Source organism: Onychomys torridus, chromosome 19 (assembly GCF_903995425.1).
Source record: "Onychomys torridus chromosome 19, mOncTor1.1, whole genome shotgun sequence".
In the NCBI taxonomy this organism is placed as follows: Eukaryota; Metazoa; Chordata; class Mammalia; order Rodentia; family Cricetidae; genus Onychomys; species Onychomys torridus.
The window spans coordinates 11,613,232-11,634,122 of record NC_050461.1 but is presented as its reverse complement, the minus strand read 5'-3'; the positions used below and the strand labels follow the sequence as shown (position 1 = coordinate 11,634,122).

Below are 20,891 nucleotides of genomic sequence, written 5' to 3'. Positions count from 1 at the left end.
GTGGCTACTACGTTAAGTAACATCACCCAATTTGTTCATATCAGAAACACCCACTTTTCTCATTGTTTCTGGAACCCCAATGTGGTGAAGCTGGAGTCGATGCTGTATTTCACTAACTGCAGCTCTTACGCAGCTGAGTTACACAGCTGACTCAAACTGAAATTACTTTCAGCGAATCCCCCCAACATCGTTCTCACCCTTGCTGCTGTCAACCCCACGTCCCCATCCTATGCTTGGTCATGTCTTGTTGTTCAGGCTCTCATCTTTTCTCTCGCTACACCCAGTTGTCACTCAGTACTCCAGCCTGTCAGTGTCACCACTTATGACATCCCGTCTCTCCAAGTCTGTTCATCTGAATGCTTTCCCAAGCGAGTTTTCCATGTCTCCAACTAAGAGATTGACAAAGTTACTGAAGAGCTGAGGGCCCCATTTCAAGCCCTAAGTGCTCCATTGTAGGTGGAGGGACCCTTCAGCTTTCTAAGTCTGGTGACTCACTTCTTCCCTCACCCAGGCCATCTGTCATGTATCAAGTGTGACATGAGAGGCCGTTCCTGACGCTGAAGTTTATGAAGATCCATATTTAAGGTCCCTGTCAGGCTGGGCGGTGGTGGCGCACACCTTTAATCCCAGCACTTGGGAGGCAGAGCCAGGCGGATCTCTGTGAGTTCGAGGCCAGCCTGGGCTATAGAGTGAGTTCCAGGAAAGGCTCCAAAGCTACACAGAGAAACCCTGTCTTGAAAAAACAACAATAATAACAAACAAAAACCCTAGAAACTGGGGTTGGGGATTTAGCTCAGTGGTAGAGTGCTTGCCTAGCAAGCGCAAGGCCCTGGGTTCAGTCCTCAGCTCAGGGGGTGGGGGGTAGGGTGGGGTGGGATGGACAGACCAAAACAAAAACCAAAACCAAAACAAAACAAAAACCCAGAAACTGCATGAGGGACATTAAAGCAAGATTTCCCAAACATAGCTTTTCACCAGTATGTCATACCTTGAGACTTTTTCCATAAGATTTTTTTCCTTATAAAATCAATTATTACTGAGATTTAGAGTACAGAAATAGGACTGAATTTTGCACGAAATTATTTTAACACACTTTTTGAGTTTCCCTTGCTAATAAATTATCAAAATCAGAGTGTATCAACTAGAATATTAGAAACCACCAAGTGCCCCCATCCATGTCCATCCCACCAACTGCCAGTCTGTCTTTCTATTATACTCACACCCTCCCTTCCTAAATCAAGACTGACTTGAACTGCCAAAGCTTCTTTCTAGCTGTGTCCCTGTCCCGGTGCTGTCCATGCTGACCCATCCTGTAGGGGTCTGCGGAGCTCCAAATCCAGCAGCAGTGGCCTGTTCTTCAAACCCTACGCCCCCTAGTGGACTCGTCACTTCTTCCTGTCTTCCAAGTCCCCTGATGCCTGTGGCCAGGAGTGTCCCCGCCTACTTCTAGATAGAGAATTCTTGTTCCTCAGCAGTAAACCAAGTGTTCCTCCGAGAAGCAACCTTGCCTCTTCACTGGGAGATATTTCTTCCTTCTTTAAACTCCTCTTACAGCTTCCAAGTGACCGTGTTTTATGTATATTATGTGTGTGTTTCTTTTATCAAATGCTGCTCTGGGGCAGGATGACTGTTCATTCATCTTTTTGGCTCACCAGTAGTAGACAGGCTGCATTGGATGGATGCATGGATGGATGCGGAGGAGATAGGATGTTAGTTATGGGAGAGTGGATAGAGAAACAGGAGTGACCCAAGACAGGACAGATAACTTGCTAATATCACAAATTTCCACTAACCAAATTAATTGTGGGGAGCCACCATTCTAAGATGGCGCCGACTTCCTGACAGCTTTGCTGTAAACAACTCCATATTTGGCTGTGCTTGCTGGGCTGCGCGCCTCGAGGTTTGCGCATGCGCGTATATGCTAATTTGGCCTTATGTCCTCAGCCTATCCCGTGGCTCCCTGTGCTTGCATTCTGGTGGGATCCAATCACAGATTGACCCGTTCACTTGGTTCCCTATATAAGCAGCTGCCTTTTGGGTCTTGGGGCCCCTCACCTCCTGCTCTCCCTCAATGAAGAGGCGCTCCAATAAAGTGTGACCTGAGAAGAATCCTCGAATGGTGGTCGTTCTTCCTCGCTGGTCGAGGAGCTCGCCACAATTAATAATAAAATTGGTCCTCAATTTTGTTTTAAAAATTTGACTAACACCACTCCTGAGTTTCTTCCATGGTTTTGCTTTGGTGTTTTTAGATTTTTTTTTTTGTGGTTGGTAGATTTTTTTTTTAAAGATAATTTAGGTATTTTTGTTGTTCTTGTTCACCACATAAATGTATCGCTCCTTGGTTTTGTGTGCTTATTAACATAGATTTGGGCAGAAGGTACCGTGGGCTTTCCTATTAACACTATTCAAATTTCAGAAATAACTTGAAGAGTGTCTTTGTTATTTCTTAAAGATTGTGCCACATAATTTAACACATTTCTTGATGTTGGAAATACTTATCTTTTCAACACCAAAAATCAAAATTTTCTTTAAAGAGTAATACCTTCTAGTTGGGCCATACCTACAATTTTTGTTCGTTTATGGTTGTTATTTTAAACCGATAGGACCCAGAAATCTGATGTTTAAAATAGGGACTAAGCCCTAGGATGAAATGATCACCCCACCTGAGAGAGTGGTTCTGGGGCTCTGGCTGCAGAATGATTTATGCATGATGCTGTCCCTAGGGCCCACTTGCCTCATTTGAATCTGAAAGGGAGCCGCATCCTTCCTGTTGCTACACAAAGATGCTGAAAGAATTCCCTGAAAACCAGGCAGATTAATAAGCCTTATAGTTTCCACACATCCTGTGCCCTGGCCCCGGGCCGCCCAGATGGTGAAATAGTGGAGAGCGAGGCAGAAGAAGAAAAAGTAGAGGAATGAAACTCCATGGCACTCTTAGGAAGCAGACAGAACTGTTCTCTCAGTGTTTTGTCAAATGTGGTTCCGCAGATAATGGCAGCTAGAAAGAAATGTAGGGTTGTTTTTTCTATTTCAAATAGAACTATGGTCGTGCACAATAAACCTACAGACACTCCCTGTAAGTCATGAGTTGGCCAGCAGTCTGTCACCGTGAGCCCAATAAATGAAGGTGGTGGTTTATCCTGCTTGAACCTCTTTCTTGCTTTCTGAAATAAGTTCCCCAGAAGTTACAGAAGGGTGAAAACATGGGTTGCTATTTGTTTCAGCAGGTCAGTCAAAATTGCCAAATTATTAACTTCACAGTTAATACTAACATAAGGTGCCCTGGCGTGATACATAGGTGAACTACACGAAGACCCAAGAGAAGAAAACAGAAGAGCCTGCATCCCCCACATTTCTCTTCTCAGCAGCTATTTCTTTAGTTATTTTCAGCACAGGCCAAGCTGAGCAGTGTCCAGTTGCTGCCCCAGCTGCAGGAAGCATTGGGAAGAGCAGGGGACCAAGGAATAAGGCGAAGGCTTTCTCACCAGGGAAATGCAGGGGCTTAGCAAGCGTGAGCACACTTCTGCCTGGTCAGAAGGTACCGTGTCAAATGCACTGGGTATACTGGAAGATTCTACAGAAATGGAGATACGGATTAGATTTCTTCCATGGGACAGTGTTTGGAGTTTCTAGAGATTTCTTTCCATCTTGTGGCTTATTTATTATGGCATTGTCTTAATTCCACATTTGTTTCCACAAGTAGATTCAAATATGTGTTTTTGTAGACTACTTACAGGGCATGGATGCTATTTATCTGGTATTCTGCTGGAATCTTTACCCTAATTAGTATTTAAGTTATCTAAATTTATTTTTTTAACCTTTTCCAGAAAAAAAAAGGTAAAGAGACTGGTACCGTGTTTTTTTTTTTAAAAAAAAAAAAAAAAAAGAATCATCATCATCTATGTAGTTTACCCAAAAGCTGTGGAATGATTTCCCACAGATAGGAAATGTTTTTTAAGTTGAAGAGAAGTGGGAAAGAGCCCAGGCTAAAGACAACTGCTTTATCCCCTCCTGTGGAGAGTAGCATCGTTCAGAGAGTAGTATGGTTCAGCAGTGTTCTGTCTGGTCACTAAAGAACTCTTAAACTTCTCCATGCTCCTGTAATATTGCCATCAGAGACTCTGGTCCTAGAGCAAACAGCATCTCCCTTGCTTTACCCTGTCTGGACCAGAAACATGGTCATTATTGTCATTTGTAGCTGTTACTCCAGGAAGCCTCAAAGGCACCCAGAGAGAGAAGCTGACAACATTTGGTGCTACAAAACCTGAGTGAATAGGAGATGCGTATGTGTGGGATGTTTAATTCATGTTCACCTCGGAGTTACTAGCTTTTAGGAATTGCCAGAGACTAAAAATACCATCTCTCGAAGAACTTCTCAACCATATTTGGATCAGCTGTTGTAAAGGTTGAACACTGGAAATGGCAAGTGGCTTAGCCAAGGCCACCGGCAGGTCAGGTCAGGACAGAGCAGAGGGTGGCTTGGCCTACTCTGCAGTCTTGTGTCCCCCGCTCTCTAGCTAATGGCGTCAGACCTGCAGCTTAGGCTGACCTCTCCTGTCCTGGAGTCTCTATACCAGTTGCTGTCCCGAGGTCAGGGCACAAACGCAAATGGCCCGATTCATGGCTTTTCTCATTGCTGTGGCAGAATACCCGAAGAAGCAGCTTAGGGAAGGAAGGGCTTCTTCAGGCTCACAGTTTGCCGGCGCAGTCCGTCCTGGCGGGGGAGGCACAGTGGCAGGAGTGTGATGCAGCTGTTAAGATTACACTTAGCAAACAGACTGCAGAATGCAGATGCGCAGCTCACTTGCTCCGTTCTCTTCTCTTAAGGACCCCGCCCACGGGGAGGATGACACCCACCCACACTCAGGGTGGGTCTCCCCTCTTCCTTTAAACTTTCCTTTCTGGAAACACCTTCACTGACACACCGAAAGGTGTTTTCAGTGTAACTGTAAATTCAGTCAAACTGACAGTGAAGATTAACCTTTGTCAGACCAAGGGGCTAGTTTTAAATTCCCCAGTGGCCATATTAGAAAAGCAGAAAGAAACAGATGGCAGTGATGTTGATGTGGTTTTACTTAAGTCTACACATTTAAAGCATCATTTCTGTAAATAACCACATTTTAAATTTTATTGATAACAAAACTATTTTGTATTGCTTTTTCATATTAAGCTTTTAGGGTCTGCTTATGTGCCTCACACTCACATCCCAGCTCAAGTTGTATCCTCCAGACGTGGTTAATGCTCACTTGCCATATGAGACAGTGTGAGTCTGTGCAGCCGATCAAGCCCAAGCTAAACACCCAGACAGGCCCTTATCCTTTAAAACATAAATGTCTCTAAGTACTAGTTCATGCTTCTTTGAATTTTTATTCTTAATATGCCACAGTTGTCTCCTGAAAGCTAGGACAGGAAAGCCAAATGTGCCTGCTATAAAATGAGAGTGCCACCTGGAAACACAGCCCTGTTCTTGCTCAGATGGGTTACTATCTGATATATGAGTCCATGAAATTCTGCATTTTCTGTCAGACGTTTCCTGGGCAGCTGCAGCTGCTTCCTGTGGGTAGTGTTCAGATGGCTTCCATTTACGAGATTCCTTACACTGAGACCGCCATCAGGATGATTATACATTCCAGAGACTGTATCCCAAGTCAGTCTAATTAGCAATCGTCTAAGAAATAATTGTTCCGCTTTAACGGTAGCTCTCCACAGTGGCATCTCTCACTTTGACCTAATTACAGAACGTCAGGTTCAAATGTATAAGGAAGAAGATCAAAGAGGGAAGTCATTGTGCGTTCTGTTTGTTCACGAGCAGTCTTCCCGTCTCCTGGCCGCCTCCTTGATCTGGCTGAGGAAGGCAATGTGGAGAAGAGTAATGAAAACCGAAGCCCAGCCTGTTTATTTTGCTCATCTTTGGAACTGGGATTATAATAGTGCTACTTCAGAGACTTATGAGAATGGGACTTAGGAGCACAGTGTCTGGCCCATAATTGATGCTCAACAAATATTAAATTACTTGAGAACAATAGAGAGCTAACAGTGCATCTAGTCTGAGAAGTGAAAGGACCTACCAGGTGTTCCTCGAGGACATTATCCACATGGTTCTTGGAATCAAAGTGGGCTCAGCTCAGCAGTGTGTGTGTGTGTGTGTGTGTGTGTGTGTGTGTGTGTGTGTGTCTTCAGCATGGCACAGTGAAATGCCATCATTCCCGAGGGTGGTGGGCATGTGGGAGTTAATGTGATTGCTCATTTTACAGGACAAGCAGTGGGCACCGTCAGAGGGTCGAGCTGACCCACATAAAACATTCTGAGTCATCAGAACACATCCTTATCAACCTTTCCTGGTGAATCCTGGCAGTGGTGCCAAAGACAGTGAGCTTTGGGGTGTCTCTGGCATCATATGTGCTGATTCTTTAAACGAAGTAAAGAAAGCATCTTTAGATTAAGACTTCGCTATCAGCTGCTGCCTCCCCTCTGACGTTGCCTCTTGGCCATGCTCTTCCGGGAGCCCTTCTTGGCTAGAGCTCCTTGGCTTTCTTGATACTGCCATGTATACTCATCTCTTGGTTGAACACACATGAAGTTTTCAAGTGGTTATGGCATGAGTGTGGTTCTCTTACAGGAAACCTCCATGTTCTTTAGTACTTTTTAATCATTTCCTGTCTCGGCTGGACTGTCTTAGTCTACTTCCCACACTGTCACTTAGATAAGAAAGATTGACAGTATGGAGGGAATCTCAAACCCTGGGAAAGCCTTTGTGGGCCCAGTTGGAAATTTTTATTTTATGTGTATGAGTGTTCTGCCTGCATGTATGTCTGCACCATGTGCAGGCCTGGTGCCTGTGGAGGTCAGAAGAGGGTATAAGATGCCCTGGAACTGGAGTTACAGAGGTTTATGATCTACTGTGTGGGTGCTGGAACTGAACCTGGCGCTTCTGGAAGAGCAACAAGTGCTCTAAATCACTGGGCCATCTGTTTCCCAAGCCTCACATTTTAATTCTTTAAAAAGCATTTTAGTTACCTAAATTATTTGTCTGATCCCAGGTACCCACATCCTCAGCAAGTCGGCTTCTTTCTTTAAAGACCATTTTCCATCTGACCCTGTGATCCCAGAGCACTAAGTCAAAGGGAGTTGTCCATCCTGTTTGTCCTGATTTGCTTGAGTTTTAGCTTCCATGGCCGTTAAAGGGTTCAGAAGATGAGGTTTAGTGTAGAATAGAAAACAGTCAGTGGCTTCTCTGGAACTCACGTACATATTACCTTTTACCTTTTGCTTTGCTGTGAGTCTAATTTAGAGTGTAGGGGAGACTATTAAAAACCTGCCAAACAATGGTGGGTTCATATTATAGAATAGCCCTCAGCAACAAGTTAACTATAATGAATATAAATACTATGCAATGATGGAAACTACCCCAGTACTCAGGAATAACAGACTATGTCAGGAATGTGCTGAATAAAGTCAATAGACACAAAGAATACACACTGTGTGGTTACATTTAGATGAAAATCTGGACCAGAGAAAAACGAATCTGGGGTGCAGTGGGATTGGCTACTAAGTAATCTTTCTAGAGTGGCTACAGTGTTCTGTCCTGGTGGAGGGCTGCTACATAGTACATTCTGTCCGTGTCTGTAGCCACCTGAACAGCAAACCGACATCTGTATGTTGCACTGTATCTAAATTGTACCTCAACTTGGAAGAGGACAAGGGAGAAGAGAAGGAGGAAAACACTGAAGCTAGCTGAGGAGGAGGAGGGGTAACAGACCGCAGAGGGGGAGGCTGGGACTAACTCATGAAAGGAAGCCAGAAATCCACCCGCCTGTTCACCTCCCCTGATTAGTGGAAATTCTCTTCGTTTATGAGATACTTCAAGACAGCCCAGGGTCCCTCCTATGTGAGAAGCAGTGTTTCCTGTTGACAGGAGGCTTTCCGAGAATTGTGTGAAAAGTCGATGCCTCGTGAGTACCGTGAGGGAAACAACTCTCTGGGACTGTGTTAAGGGACAATGTATATTCGCTTCCCAAATGGTTTATTGATAGTTTTCACATTTTCTGTGCGTGTGCAGCAGTGTCAGGTGGAGCGAGACATACCTTGCAGGAGTCGGTTTTCTCTTTCCAACACTTGGGTCCCAGGGATGGAACTGAAGTGACTGGGCATGGCAGCAAGTCCCTTAAACTTGGGACATGTGTGCATTTGGAGTACAAAAGAGAACACTCAAGCCAGGAAGTATTTGGAAATACAGATATTACCTTTCATTCTAAACCTTTCTCCCTTGCCTGCTCCTCAGATGCTCTCTGCCTGCAGTTTTAATCTTTTAAAAATACTGATCCACTGTGTGGCTGCTGCCTAGAAACCTCCATGGCCTGCTCGCTCTTTCACATTAGGCCCTGCCCTTTACCAAATAACCCTACTGTTCCTGGGATCGGCCCTGAATTTGTTCCCAGGAAGCATGTTACTCGCTCACCAGTCCTCTCTACAGGCCCAACCCGGCTGCTGTATTAATCTGCTCTACATCCTCATAACGAAATACCTGAGGGGGCCACTTAAGTGAGAAGTGGTTTGTTTAGTTCACAGTGCCCGAACTTGACAGTTCAAATGGCAGAGCACAGACCTGAAAGGTAGCAGCCTCTGACTATGTGCGAGAGCAGAGTGATGGCTGCTTCTCCAACCTGGAGCAGAAAGGACTGGATGAGGCAACTCTGGCTTTTACGGTAGCTCTCTGGAGAAAGCCCCCCCCCACACACACACACAAAATCCCAGTAGATTATCTCTGAAGGGCACATTTTTAGTAAGAAGGATTCCCCACTAGGCCCACATCCAAAAGATTCCGCCACCTTCCAGCACCACCAAGCTGTATACCAAACTTACAATGGCAGTGGACCCTTGGGAGGATTCTCAGCCACACAGAATCTGTAGAGCTTGACTCAGCGTACCTAAGCTCCCTGAACACCACTGTCTAGGTGATGAGCAGAGAAGTTCCTGTCTGTCTGTGTGGACACTGTCTCTTACACTAACCCACTTCAGTAATGGGGACAGGCTTCACATCTCTGTACCCTGCACAGGATTTGGATACACAGTGTTGTCTCATGAGCAGTGGGTGAATGGGCCCATCCATCCATTCACTTCATCAGTCAGTGCTGGAGCAGCAGTAGCCTTCCAGGCAGCGAGGACCAGGCTGGTCTAGCAGAGATGACTTTCTGGGAGTTTTTATGGGATTCCAGTCCTGCTCTCCTTGCTTTCTTTCCCCAGATGGTGACAGCACCCTGAAGATACTCCCCTGACCTGTGCTTTCCGCCTTGCCCTCTTGTGAGGAAACTCCTACCCAGTTCTCAGAGGAAGACAGAAACATTCCCCTAACACTGAAAATGGGGGCATTTTCTCAACACCTTTCTCATATGCCAATTTAGGTCATTTGTCCCTATCAAAATGAGAAGACTGTGGGGAGGTAAAAGCAGGGTGCTTTTCCAGCTTCCACATCAGGCTAGCAGGACAGGCAGGAGCCCCTGTGTTCCCACCAGCCTGGGAAAGTGATGCAAAGGGTGAGTTCCCAGGAAAGATCAAATAGTTGCTGAAAAAGCACTTCCGAACTCCAAGGAAAACAGATCTTTCCAGCTGAGTGCCTTCCCTGAGGCCTGAAGAGTGTCATCTGCCAAGGAGCTATTCTTTTGTTTTCTGCATAAACGACCCCAGGCCAAGGGCCCTGGAATCTGTAAGCAGCAGAGAGGCCATCCAGTGCAGAAATGTATTTGAACTTAGGAAATAAGTAACTGTCAGTTCACATAGTGCTTAGAGAATGTCTTTTCATAAACTCCCCCAAGGATGCAGGTGTGGGCACTAATGCAGATGAGAGCTTTGTCCCCAAAGTTGAGGCTGGTAGGACAAGATGGATATTTCTGCTGGCTCAGCTGAATATGTTAAAGCAAATGATTAACAGTAGGATGCCGGGCTGCCAGAGTTGTGTTTTCAGCTGCAACAGCACTGTGCCTCTGGGGAGGACAAGAGGGCTCTTCTCTAGCGCCTCAGGAGCCAGGCCAGGAGCAGAGGACTTGGTCCTGCTCCGTGGTGAACAATCCAGCCTGGAGTCCACGTTATACAGGCGGTGCAGAGCTGACTGGAGAGGTGCATTTAATTTCTGACATCTCATGAGCACCCAGTTCTCTATAATAAATACAACAATACACATCATCCTGGGAGAGAGCACCCCTAGCAGTAAGGGGCTGGATTTTGCTTGCCACATGGACTCACTGTGCTGTGTGCCAAGGAGACTACAGGCAGTCAAAGCCCAGACATATTCACAGTTGTGTGTCTGCAAACGCGCCATTGGAGTCTCATCTTCAGAGCTTTCAGGACCCATCTGAGGGTCCTCTCCATTTCCCACTCACTCTGCTCATTCCTCCTTTCCTTCTAGGGTCCCTCTGCTATCTTTCTGGGCAAACTGTCACAGTTAGAAAATGTACTTCCTGGAAAGGAGACACAAAGGCCTTTTGCAGAGGGCACAGGAAACTGAGCATGTGAGCTGTGAGTGATCTCGTATGAAGCCTTGTTCCTCTGATGGTCTACTCAGACAGTAAAACCTTTAAACCTGTTCATGCAGCTGTTTCAGAAATCTAGAAGAACACAAATCACAAAGGAAAGAAATACAGGGAGACTGACACTATTTTTGTTATTCCTCGAATAACCCGCTAATATTTAACCCTGGTCTCAATTTTGAATTCCAGTCAAAAGTATAATGCTAGAGAGTATCGGCATGGCTCTTTATGATCTCAGGACTTTGTCAGACTTGGGGTCATGTGTTGGAGGACAAATTGTAACACATCGATTATATGGTTATTTGTAGGTATGGAGACTTTGTCACCTAGACCTCTTGTCTCCTTCATTTCTTTAGTGAGTGGAAAAGCAGTCACTGGTTTCTAGTTTACTTTTGCCTAAGATAGAAAATGATGCATTCCTATTGCGTGTGCGTGTGTGTGCGTGCGTGTGCGTGTGTGTGTGTGTGTGTGTGTGTGTGTGTGTGTGTTGTACATGTGCACATGCATGGGCATGAGTTCATGCTTGTGTGCACAGGTGTGTAGGTACAGATGTATGTGTGTACACACAGATGTGGTAGCCAGAGGTAGACTCGGGTCCTTCCTCTGTGGCTCCCCCTTGGTTTTGGAGACAGTCATGGGTGGAACTCACCAAGTGCTAGAATGACCAGCTGTTCAGTAAGGCTCAGGGTTCTCCTTCCTCTGCTTCTTCAGCCCTGGACTCCCAGGCAGCACACCACCGTGGCTGGCTTTTCTGTGGGTGCTGGGGATCTGAGCTCAGGCCTCAGTGCAGTAGGTCCATTACCAGCTGAGCCATTCCCCAGCACTACATTCTCGTTTTGTGCTTGGCTTTAGCCTTTCAGTCCAAGCTTTCTCAGAGTGTGGGTAGTCATGCTCGGTGCCAGGGCCTGTTGAGATCTTCTTCCCCCACAGGCTTTGTGTGAATTCTTTCTGTGCCACAGGCTGAGATCTCTGATAAGGTCTGCCTCCCACCACTTGCCTCACAGAAGAAGACTTGCTGTAATAAACCAGCTATTGCCTCACATCATCTTCATGCTGGGATGCAAGTTATTGGGGGAAAATATTTTTTATTCTCACATTGCCAAAGCACCATCCACACTCCTATAACCCGGTCTTCCCTCTGCCTCTCCAGCAACTGAGATTTACAGGCCTGTGCCAACACACCAGCCTGTATGCCACTGCCTGAGGTTTCTGTTGCTGTGAAGAGACATCATGACCACAGCAACTCTTATAAAGGAAAACATTTCATCGGGACTAGATTACAGTTCAGAGGTTTAGTCCGTTGTCCCCATGTTGGGAAACAGGGTGGCGTGCAGGCAGACCTGGTGCTGGAGAGGCACCTGAGAGTTCTACATCTGGATCAAAGAAAGCAGGAAGGAACAGTGCACACTGGCCAGCCTTGAGCTTCTTAGACATCAGACCCCTCCCCTAGTGACACACCTCCTCCAGCTAAGCCACACCTACTCAACAAGGCCACACCTCCTAATGGTGCTCCTCCTTTGAGCCTATGGAGGCCATTTTTATTCAAACCACTATAGATATCATACTAAAATTTTTGGGGAATGTTTGTTTCTACATTGGGGCATTGATTCAGCACTCTGAATGCCACTAGTGACAGATTTCAATATGAAAGTTGGAGAATAAGCATGGACTTCAGGGTCATGTAGCTCTGGCTTTAACTAATCCCGTTATCTCCTCTGTATTCCCTAATCTCCCCGGGGTATGGGGTATCAACTGTCCTGTTGGTTGTATTGTTGTTTTGTAGTAGAACGGATTAAACTGATATAAAATGTAGATCCTCCAAATGCAATGTCTGGAGTAATGTCGGCCTTCCTGCAGGAGAGACTTCTAGGAGAGGACAGAGGGTTTCCTGTGGATTCTGGACTGGAGCTGTTGTTTAAATCACTACCCAGACACGTTGAAGGCAGCCTGGAGAGGCAGTGTGACACAGTCCAGAGGGTGCAAAGTGCAGCCTCAGCTGTAGCAGCCACATCCTCGGCACCTTTGTCAGAATGCAGCCTTCAGGCTCTTCCTCTGCCTGGTACAGTCAGAAGTCTGAACAGGGCCCAGGCAGCGTGTTCTCACAGCTCGTCCAGGCCATTGGCACTCTAGCGTGAGGTTTGAGAACCGCTAGTGTAGGGGAAGTCCCACTGGATGAGTTTCTTGCTTGTTCAGCTACAGAAGCCAGTAGGCTTTTCTTTTCTTTTCTTTTCTTTTCTTTTTTCTCTTATCTTATCTTGTTCTCTTCTCTTTCTTTCCTTTCCTTTTCTCTCTCCTGTGCTGAACCTCAACCCCCCTCCCCAAAGAAGAAGGGCATGAAACCAAACAGCTTCTAAGATCTTCTGTATTGATTCTGTCTAGTCTTAAGCCAGCTGTGATAACATTTTCTTAGCATGAGCACACTGAAAAGTAAATGAAGGAAAACCTTAACTTGTGTTACCTCAAAAGAAAGCATTAATGGGAGCTGGATTGATGGCTCGGTGGTTAAGAGCATTGCTCCTCTTGCAGAGGGCCCAAGTTGAATTCTCAGCACCCGTATCAGATAGCTTATAACCATGCATCATTTCCACTCCAGGGGTTCTGACGCCCTCTCCTGGACGCTGAGGGCACCTGCACACATACATACACATAAAAAAATCTTTTGTATTGTTGCAGAAAATGAATGCATAACAACAGAAGAAACTTGGAAATATCCAGAATTTAAGTGTCTCCAATACTGTACCCATGCTTTGTGTGTGTATGTGGAGGGGCATGCACTCACTTTGTATGTGTTACTGTCATTCATTCATTCATCCCCGTGTGTGTGTATGTGTGTGTGTGTGTGTGTGTGTGTGTGTGTGTGTGTGTGTGTAGGGGCATGCACTCACATTTGTGTGTGTTCCTATCATTCATTCATTCATCCATCCATTCATTCATTCTGTGTGTGTATCTGTTTTACTGGGAATTGAACCTGAGGCCTGTCACACATGCTCGGCAGGTGTTCTGTCACTGAGCTGTATTTCCAGCCCCCTGATACAGCTACTTTGTCTGGCCGGTAAGCTCCAAGGGGTCTTATGTCTTCACTTCCCTGGAGCTGGGTGGGAGGACAGGCATGCATGTCTTGCCTGGTTTCCTCTCCCTTTTCTGTGAAGGTATATCCACTTATTAATCTGCATACATGTGATGTCACACTGAGATTACAGCGTCCATCCACTGAGTGCTCTACGCCAGAAATAGTTTAGAGTGCTGACGGCACACAGTCAGGCTTGCACTGACAGACTGAGTTCAAGGAGTGTGTGTTCAAAGAACAGAAAGGCACGCAGTGTGTCTGGAGAGGAGGAGGCGGGAGACCTAGGTGGGAGCCAGAACAGAATTGCTGGAACACTTTCAATGTTTCTAATACAGGAGGGAAACATTTTAGCGCTGAGAGTAAGTTTAAAACCTTCTCCTGACTATTGGTAGAGGATGGGTTAGAGGGCGAGGAGGAGAATGTCTCCACAGTGACACTGCTGTTTTGTAATGTTTGTATTATTTCCCTTTCCCATAGCATGAACATCCCCCCATTCCATCACAGCGTCATTTAATAGCTGCATAGGAATCTGTTTGATACGTGTTGTTAATCTCCTGTGGGTGAGTGCCCAGATCATGTCCCATTTTTCATGATCATGGATCGCACTGAAGTGAGTGTTGTTGGCTTTTTATACACATTTTTCTTCATAGGTAATGTCTAACCGGGGAGTCCTGGGCCAAGAATAGCACACATTTGGAGACTTTTTCCTGACTCTCTTGTTCATTTCATCTGTAATTGTTTTACTGGCTGTTTTCCAATATCTTAACACCTTTAGCTGATGACTTCCCCAGGCTGAGCCCGGAGTGAGCCAAGCAAGGCCCTCTCTGGAGATCCAAGAAGTAATTGTTTATTTTGTTTCTCTTATTCCTAGTACCATTACCTTGGTTGTTAGTTTCATATTATCATCATATATGTCCATTATCCTCTTCATTCTCAAGTAAGTGTTGAACACAGATAAACACAGATAATAAGGATACATGTTTGTCACTAACATGTATGTCTTAGGGCTGTTGTCCTGCATGCCTTCCTCTTCACTGGTCTCATGATGGCCATGCCGTGTGTCTTCCCTGGTCTAGCTGCCTTGTTCTGAGGGAACATGTATCCATGTGTCCCCTCTGAACAGTGAAGCTTGAGGACGTCACTAGCCTAATCCTTTTGCCCCAACAGTGACCACCACCACCACCCCGCCACTATTCAGATTCTTCAGTTCTCAGATAAACTTGAGGACTGGAAGTTATATATAGTTGGAGCTATTTTAACAAACAAAAGAAATCAGCCATACTCAAAACGAGTGCCCAAATGGGTCTTCAGTTCTCAATTTTGGTTCCCTTCTCCAAATCAGCCCCATCTAGTTCTTGGTTTCCACCTAGAAGCCATCAGTCTTCAAGATGTTTTTCAGCACATAGTTGAGGGAAAAACAGGAGCTATTTCTTGGGAGCCATATCTCGCAGGCACAGAGCTTGTACCATCGTAACACAGGCACCTCAAATGCATAGGTCCTCACGCTTTTGCTGGGTGCTGGCTGGGCAGCCCAACATATCACACAACCAGGGTCACCACTACAGATTCTCCACTGACTTATCAATGAACGGAGTTGTTCCTCTGTCCCTTTCCCGTTCCATCAGTAATTCTAGAGCCTCTCTACAGCGAACGAGTGCTTGGCACATATTTCAGTAGGTTGATGGTTAGCAAGAACTTGTATTGCAGAAGAAGCCACAGTCCAAACTCTGAATGCAGAAAGTTGCAGAGCCACTCTCCTCTGGGTTGTCCAGTGTAATCTGGCTTCCTACAGTCCCTCCATCTCAGCAAAGATGGAAGAAGTGGTCTTGTTTGGATGTCTGAGTCAGTGGTGTGTCCACAGCGTCAAGGGACTGACAGGGTTCCGCAGCACAGCTGCTCTATGGGTCATTGAGCAAAGATAGAAAGGTCAAGATAGAGTCAGACAGCCCAGCCTTGCTGGGAACAGCACTGGGGGGAGAGGAGAGGCTGAGGACCCTTCAAGGATCACAAGAGCCATCCCTGAAGAATTCTCCTTGAGTTCCTGACTGAACATCACCCCAGGCCCAACATGCCAGGGTTCTCAGAATGCTGTTGGTGGCTTTAAGAAGAGTGGGGATCCTTCCATCCATTTGCCTTTCTCTGCTGTCAGTCATCAGAAAGGAAAGTCTGTGCTTGAACACTGATGCAGAAATGCCACTCACCTAGTACCTTCTGCTGACTTTTCAGCTGACCTGTGCAGATCTTGTCTGCTGGACCCGGGATCTGAGGACCAGAGAGAATGGGGGACTTCAGTGTCAGTGGCCTTTTATACACAAATGTAATGAAGAAAGCAATGAGCCAAGGAAGGTTGTTGGAGTTCAGAAAACCATGTAAATAAACGCCAGTAAACACATACTAACTATTCCCAGAGCAGCTTCCCAGAGCTTCCTCAGGACAGATCATTTAAACACCATTGCCTGGCATATACTATAGATTATACCTGGGAAAGCAGGAAAACAAGGCAGAGACCATATCCAGATTCAGGACACACTGACCAGATTGGGTTCTATAGCTGTGATCTGACATCCAGTAAGAACAAACATGTCTCATAAATTGAATGTAAATGTTTGTCACAGGAGACATGAAATCACATCCAGGAACAATCCAGGGAACCAAATGCACCTGAGGTAAACGGCCCTTTGCCCTTTTTCCTGGGGCCTCTCTACTTCCCCAAGGCATTGTTCACCATGGGCTATTCTATGTGTGTTTTGATACTTTCTTTTTGGTGAGTCTTGAAACTGACCCTTTGATGATATGGTGCAAACGAGATTTTTTAACACAAGAGTTATACTGAAAGTTAATCAGTCCTCCACCGCCACCTCCCAAGTAATACATCAGAAATGATTAGCCTGGCTCAGTGGTGGAAGCAGAGGCAAGAAAATTGCCACAAGTTCAAGGCCTCGCAGTGAGACTCTGTCTCAGAAACACAGCAGAGTAAGTCTTAGCAAGATGTGATGGCTCATGTCTGTGGTCTCAGAGGTTAGGAGGCAGAGACAAAGTGGCCAGGGGTTCCTGGCCAACCTGGGCTATACAGGGAGATGCTGTTTTAAAAGGGGTGGAGGTGTCCTTGTAGGACAGTAGTCCCATGATAGTAATTCCATACCTAAGAGAGTAGGTTCTTTGCTGAATTGAGATCAAATGTGTTAGGCAGAAATACAGTAACCCCCTTCTTAATTTCTTTTTTGAGTTTTTTATCACAACAACCCATGCTGTTGTCAACTGAAGTAGTTCATTCCATTCAATTTAGGAGGTAGCTGGATGTCTGCAGTAGATGTCTACCTATCTCCAGGTGGCCAGGAAGGCTGGCTTCATTGGTCTCCAGGACAGACAGACAGGCTCATTCTGCCAACAAGAGGACACTTGGCTCCAGTGTGACTACACACACACACACACACACACACACACACACACACACACACACACGTCTGCTGGGCTCCACTAAGCAGCTACTCTCTGTGTGACTAGACAATGCCCTCAGTGGCTGTTAACTTGGAGCTGCCTGAAGTTGCACCCACGCCCAGTACTGAGGGCCTCGCCACGGCTGGACAAGCTCTGCCAGTGAGCTGACTTCAGCCCTTTCCCTTTTGGTTTTCTTGTGGTTGGTTTTGAACACGATCTCACCAAGTTGTCCAGCCGGATTTGAACTCAGTCTCTGCAGCTCAGGCAGACCGTACACTGGTCTCCTCCTGCCTCAGTCTACCAAGTAGCCGGGAGTCCAAGCTTGCTCTGCCACGTGGTGCAGCCATTCCTCTCCTGTCCTTTCACATCAGAGATAGCCAGGCACCAGTGGCCTCTCGCAAGCCTTGGAGTTGGTGTGATGCCCATCTTACAGTGAAGAACCAGGGTTGCTTTTGCTGTCTTCCTGAACTAGAAACCTTCCTCTCAGTCATGGAGAATTAAAACCTCCAAAAACCTGGAGAATTAAAAAGGAAGTGTGGAGGTAATCCTGTCTTAAAACTGAAGGAGTGGAATGGAAATTTCACCCACATCCCTCTCCTACCTGCAGCCTCAAATAATGAAGTGCCAGACAGGGGCCTCTTGGAACTACACACTGGGCAGTCAGTCAGACAGCTCCCCCATGGGAGGAGAGTGCGGGACCGACCGTGGGGCAGGGACCAGGCCTGTGGAAATGCACCCTGTCCTCCCTGAAACCAGCCCGGACCCATTTACATTTCCACCACCTCCTCACCTCAGTTTCTCTTACAGGCCCCAGCATCTCCCCCACACAGGCGTCTTGCCAGAATCTGCCCTCACTTAACAGTTTGAACAAACTGTCTCCACCCCCCGCATGTCACAGGTGCTGAGTGACAGGACGGATTTCAGTGCCCAGTGGAACTTGTACAGCTTTTGACACCTTGGAGATATATTTAAACCGAAAAGAACAATAGCCCTGGGGTGGTAGACTCTCTGCAATGAGGATATTTCAGTTCTAAAATAGAATGCTGCCTGGGGATGGACATTAACAAGGGGGCTGCCTGGCCAACCCATGGGCTCCTCGACTTGTTCTCTTAGAGATGGAGGCTGTTCTTGGCAGGGAAAATGAATGGGGGCAAGGGTGCTAAGGAGTCACTGTCACACAGTTAACCTGAACAAGAAGAGGCAAAGCAGTGGGGGCAGGACGTCACCCTTGCACAGGCTACCATTATGTCATTTGTCTGGACATGGGGAAGTGTCTGCTGAAGGGGACCCAGCCTTCATGGACACTTCAGTCCTGTTTGAGAATGTGTCCACACTGTACCCTAACCTCCTCTCTCCCCACCCCTACCTCCACCCCCCCACCCCCTGTGCAGGTGGGACTTGAGTACAAGAACACCAAACTCAGCCTTCCCAGCAGCCAGGCACTGAGGAGGAAGTGCTGTCCAGCTCCTTAGCTCTATTTCAGTGAGCTTTCTGGGGGCCGTACTTGTGGGCCACGGGAAAGGACGACTCCTCACATTCCTGACCTAGGTCTGTTCCTAGGAGTAGTGGCTGTCAAAAAGGCCGACTTCATCTGCAGTAGATGTGAAGTCACTTTTCCAGAGCTATGATAGTTTACATGCTGCCAACGCTGTGCATGAACTTCCTTACCCCACATCTTCTAGCACTTTCCACTTACCAGCAGACTGAACCTGCCAATAGCATGGCCTCTTTAAGTTGAGATTACAGCACTGAAGTGAAGGATGAGAGTTTGTGGCAGGTGCTGCGTTTTGCTTAGGTTCAACATCAAGTGAGATGTTTTGTTTAGGTTGAATGTCAGGTGAGATTTTTTTCCTGTTATTTTTATAATGGAGCTTTAATTCAGAAAGAAAGAAACGCAGGTGGTAGCTTTGTCACCTGGCTTTGACAGGAATGCCAAAACCTCTGGTACCACAAAAGGAAGATAAAATTTGTATGTATTTGTTTTGTCCAGAAGAACCAGTCAAAACAAAGAGGAGAAATTTGAGGCTGCTGTTTTAACTTGAAGAGTTAAATGTTTGAAGCACAAAAGAAATAGCAAAGAACAGAAGGCAGGTAACCAGTAAGCCTGCCATGGAAAAGCAGTTGCAATATCTGGCAATTAAGAAAAAAATGAATGAGAAGCAGGAAGAAGCGTGGTGCGGTGTGATGCGGCTGTCCCAAGAGTTATAAAGATCCACTGTTCTTAGCAACATCGTTGTTTTGGAGTAGACCCTGTGGAGAAAATGCAGAGCTTGAGAGAAGGAAGGCGTTTAGAGGGGTGTGCATCTGGGGAATGGCATCCATGTGCAAGACGAGCCTGGGGATAGGAGATACCAGGAGCCAGGCTGTTGTACGTGGGACACTGTTCCCCACCTGGTCTGAGAGTCTGCAGTCTGTCAGGGAGAAGTGTTTCAGAAATGTTGCCTGACTTGTTCAAGTGCACACCATCGCTGTTGGCGCCATCCCTCTGAGCGGTACTGAGCCAGAACTGGAGCAGAACACAGAGCCACACTCTGGTCCCCATCACCTGGAGTCTTGGAAGGCGTATTCCCAAGAACAGACCAACTTGTTTCATGCTGGGACACAGCACTGCTTCCCTGAGCCACAAGTAATGATTCCTGCTGTTGGGGAGCGAGTCCCATCCTCTGACCCCCGACCCTGTGTGTGAGCACAGTCGCCTATTGTAGCTGAAACTGAGCTGCGCGTTTCATGCAGAACAGACAAGTAACTGCCTCTGTGCACTGTGATAATGATGTTCAAGTTTGACCCGGCAGAGCAGGGTCTCAGCAGATAGAGAAGGGAGGTGGACCCTAGACTTCTAACCCCAGATACCAATCTGCTGTTGGATACCAGCTGGTGCATGCATTTGTAGTGGGTGATGGTTTCTCTTTCTGGTGCCCTGCATTGCAGATGTGTATCTGCAATAATCCATCCTCACCACGTTTAAGCTACCACCTACACAGCTGCACAGAAAGCTTCCATCTCCCACTTCTAACAGCCCCAAAAGATCACAGGGCTCTTTTCGTGTGGGGACCTCCAGTAATGGAGCTTACATTAGCCGGTAGTAAGTCACCTCTGCAGGCATCCATGGTTTCAGATCTTCATTCTCACATATAACAGAAGCTACCGCTTTGCTGTCATTGTGTGATTTATGAGGTATGAATTATGCATAGATGGGTGGCTAGAATGGATGGAGTCATTTGTCCAGCTTAGGAAGTCACATCTCACTTAGCCGAATCTCTATTCACCGCCTACACACAGTCCCCCCACTCTTGACCTCTTGACTGGCTCCTCTGGGCTGTCTTCTCTCCTCAGTTTCAATACGTGTCTGTCATGACCCACTTTACCTCCCACGAAATCCTGGGTAATGTACAGATGTTCTGGCTTATTAGCCATGGTGAAGAAGGTGGTCTTAGGTTTGGCCAAGTCTTGGTTAAAATCCAGCTCAAACTAGCTGTGAAGCCTGACACAGGTAACTTGACCTCCTTCCACTGACTTCCCCATCTGTAAAATAGTGCCATTGATATCTAGTAGTGAGGCTACTGATATTCAGCTCGCAAGGCTGTTGATAGATGAAAGGAGGTAATTCACGTGTTGCTCAGAGCAGAGCTACAGGCACTTGGTACAGTCAGCACATACGATCTTGCCTCTGCTGCATCTCCACTTTCGAATGTGCCTGCTTCAATTCCATTTAACTTCTCTTGAGCAGAGGCCCAGTGAGGCTGGCCTGGCACGTCTGAGCGCGCTATAAATAAGAACAGTAAACCCAGCCATAGGGCCACTTCTAGCTCCGGGAGGGGATTGTGCTGTTTGTGTACTCTGGTGTGTTTTCCTCACTTCCGGCG

General features: G+C 46.6%; 1 protein-coding gene and 1 pseudogene across 4 annotated transcripts in view; one reads left to right on the top strand and one right to left on the bottom strand.

Moving 5' to 3' along the window:
• The window catches only part of Fyn (FYN proto-oncogene, Src family tyrosine kinase), a 195,564-nt gene that overhangs the window by 109,053 nt on the left and 65,620 nt on the right, over positions 1-20,891 (top strand). The gene's annotated exons all lie outside the window — the stretch shown is intronic.
• LOC118570668 overlaps positions 1-20,891 on the bottom strand; it is an 88,607-nt pseudogene that overhangs the window by 54,176 nt on the left and 13,540 nt on the right.